The sequence below is a fragment of the Pelodiscus sinensis genome, chromosome 17, assembly GCF_049634645.1.
Source record: "Pelodiscus sinensis isolate JC-2024 chromosome 17, ASM4963464v1, whole genome shotgun sequence".
In the NCBI taxonomy this organism is placed as follows: domain Eukaryota; kingdom Metazoa; phylum Chordata; order Testudines; family Trionychidae; genus Pelodiscus; species Pelodiscus sinensis.
In genome coordinates, this window is record NC_134727.1 from 30815021 (window position 1) to 30818664 (window position 3644).

Below are 3644 nucleotides of genomic sequence, written 5' to 3' on the forward strand. Positions count from 1 at the left end.
TCCTGCCATCCCCCTGGCTGTAGAGCTCCCTCTGCTTTTATACCCAGCCTCTTCTGGGAGCATGCTCAGCAGGGCCGGAGGGGTGGGGCTTTCTCCGCCAGCTGGGCCTGGGCTACTCCCTGTCCGTCAGTGCGGGGCCTGTCCACCCCATCACAGTGGGCTGCGGGACAATGAAGCAGGGTTGAGAAATTCCATATCAAAGAAGCTACATTTTAGAAGGTAGCAAAGCTGGTACTCCTTACCATGTATAATATACCTTCTTCCAATGGCACACAGTGAAATACAGAAGTGACGAGGAGTCCTGTGGCACCTTATAGACAGATTTATTGGAGCATAAGCTTTCGTGGGGAGGGCTGCCAGGTGTCCGGTTTTGAACCGAACAGTCCAGTATTTGAGCTTTCTGTTCGGGAAACAAATTGAGAAAATAGAAATGTCCAGTATTTTCTAAATAAGATGTAATGTAGATTGTGATGTAATGTCAAGTATGTCCAGTATTTTTGTTGAAACCATCTGGCAATGGGCATCGGATGAAGTGGGTCTTTGCCCATGAAAGCTTATGCTCCAATAAATCTGTTAGTCTATAAGGTGCCACAGGACTCCTCGTCGCTTCTGCAGATTCAGACTAACACGGCTACCCCTCTGATACAGTGAAATACAAGTTGCACCTCCCAAAACCGGAATTCCCTGGTCTGGCAACATCTGTGGTCCAGCAGGATCATGGATGTTCCTGGATCCGAGAACCCCAGTAGCCTAGTGGCAGTAGGGCAATCCAGGAGAGGCCAGGCTGAAGCGGCAGGAGGGGGTAGGGTCTGGTGGCAACCACCAGAAGCCCACAGCAGTGGGGCATGAGCCAACAGCAGCCCCCAGCAGTCCCTGACAGCCTGCGGCACTGAGACTGGGTTGGGGCAGACTATGGAAGTGCAGGATCTGGCTGGCAGAACCCCAGGTAGCCCATGGAAGCAGGGTTAGAGTCTGCAGGCTGTTGCGGGACAGGAGCCCATGCTCTCGGCAGCCTGTGACAGTGGGACCAGGGTCAGATTGGCGGCAGCCCCAGCAGCCCATGGCAACATGAAGCCAGAGCCCTGGACAGTACGTGGAAACGTGGGTTGCTGGAGCCCAGCAGGCAGTCCGGCTGGGGTAGCAGCAACAAGGCCAGCAACCCAGCAGGCAGCCCAGCAGGAACTGAAGGTAGTCCCCCCTGCTTCCTCCTCCCCCCGCAAGCTGGCAGAATTGGTGGCTGGGGGCTGTGGCAGGGAACCTGCTGTGGTCTGGTCTGATTTGGGACTGGTCTAACCTGTACCGACTGTTCAGTGTCTCCTGGAGAGAGCACAATACTAAGGCTGTGTCTAGAATACACCTCTCTGTCGACAGAGAGATGTAGATTAGGCATGTCAAAATTGCTAATGAAGCGGGGATTTAAATATCCCATGCTTCATTAGCATAAACATGGCCACCGCTTTTTTTCGAAATGGAGCTTTTTCGGAAAAAAACGGCAGTCTAGACGTGGATCTTTCGAAAAATAAAACCTTTTTTGAAAGATCCTGTAAACCAGGATCCTGCTTTGATGATAGGAAATCTGTGTTGATAGTGTAGTTACCATGAAGCTTATTGTAACTCAGCTCAGAGAGAGGATGTTTAAAGGAGATATTTTGGCTTTTTGCACAGTAGATGGACAAGTATAACAAACTGCCATGAAGATAATAACTTATTCTCCTATTAAACACCCTCTCTCTCTTTCTCTCCATCTAACCATCTAACACATGCTGCCAACAAGTCACTGTTTTGTATGTTTGAAAAGAAACTTAAATTACATTAAAAAGCAGATCTCTGCTTAAATGAAAAATGGTACTGTTTAGTTGGCTTATTTTTGCAGTGTAGCATGCTCTTTGCTTTGGCAGGACTAAATTGCTTAGCCAGAGGTTAAAAGCTAAGATTTTACAAAATAGGTGCCTAAATCTAGGCTATTATAGCTATAGTTCTGTAACTGAATAAGTTACTTGATTTTCAAGGATGTTAGAACATAAGAATGTCCATGCCGGGTCAGACCCAGGGTCCATCTAGCCCAGAACCCTGTCTTCCAACAGTGGCCAATGCCAGAGGGAATTAACAGAACAAGTAATCATCAAGTGATCCTTCCCCTGTCACTCTTCTCAGTTTCTGGCAGAGGCCGGGGACACCATCTCTGTCCATCCTGGATAACAGCCATTGATGGACCTATACTCCATGAACGTATCTAGTTCTTTTTTTTTAAACCCTGAGAGCAAACTGAGCAAGTTTTTAAAATCACACTCATCTATTTGTAATGGCTCTGTACATGATTATTAGACTACTGTACATTTTAATGTTTGTATAAATGGGGGGAAGGGATAGCTTAGTGGGTTGCACAATTGGCCTGCTAAACCCAGGGTTGTGAGTTCAATCCTCGAGGAGGCCACTTAGGGAGCTGGGGCAAAATCTGTCAGGGATGGTACTTGGTCCCACTATGAAGTCAGGGACTGGACTCAATGACCTTCCAAGGTCCCTTCCAGCTCTAAGAGATAAGCATTTCCATTCATTTAAAAACATAGCACACCCAAACAGACATAATTAAAAAAGGATCAAATTAGTTCCTAGAGTAGTCATTTCCATTCCTCATATATATTGGGCAAACAACAAAAGCATTAATAAGCAGGTTCTGTTCTCCAATTCTCATTTTCTACTAGCCTGTAAGACACCAAGAGAAAATACAAAAACAATAGTATCAAATACCAAAAGGTATCACCCCAGAAGTGAGCAGTGTTTGTAGAGTACGTTTTACTGTACACTGTTTCCATGGTCTTTCTTTGCTGGGTTGCTCTTACATTTACCTTCTTCCATGCTGCTTTGACATTTGCACTTCTTGAGACTATGCCTGAGTAAATCCTCATGACCTTTTATTATGTGGTGACTAATAACACTACTTGCAGGCAAAATTGCCCCAGCGCATCAGAAAATATTGCATTGTCTTGACAATTCAGAACATGAGTTTTATGAAGATCTGTTACATAAAGTGGTTGTTTTTAACATGAAAGCCAAGTATCCCTGTTTGGAAGTTTGTGCTGTTCTACCCTTGCGATATAGGGCTTAATCTGTTAAGGTACTGAGCACTCTGGCTCTGATCCAGCAAAGCACTTAAGCACACTGTATGCATGTAAATAGGTATTAATAGGAGTATTCAGGTGCTTAATGTTCAACATGGGCACGAGAACTTTGGCTTGGGAGAAGAATGTTCACCTCTTTGCATAATTGAGCCCATACTGCTGAACCACAGGCAAAACTGACATAAAACGTACATTGATGTGTTAGAAAGTTTTCATTGGAGGTGAAGCAGAGATCAAGAGAGAGCAATAGCACACAACCAGTTTGCACAGTATTATGGCATATTATTCTTTGTCAAGGGCCAACTTTTTTAGCAGCGTGAGTTTGCGATGGGCATGAGCCATCGCTAATGAGCTCCAAAAGCACCAATACAACACACTGCTCCATTATGTGCTGTGTTTGCATTTCACATGTTAAAGAACACCTATTTTAGAATCAGTCTAGATTTTTTTAAATGGTTCTATTTTTTCATAGCCCTTCATCTATAATGCAGGCCTACCTTAGTTAGACAGCTGGCTTTAAAGACC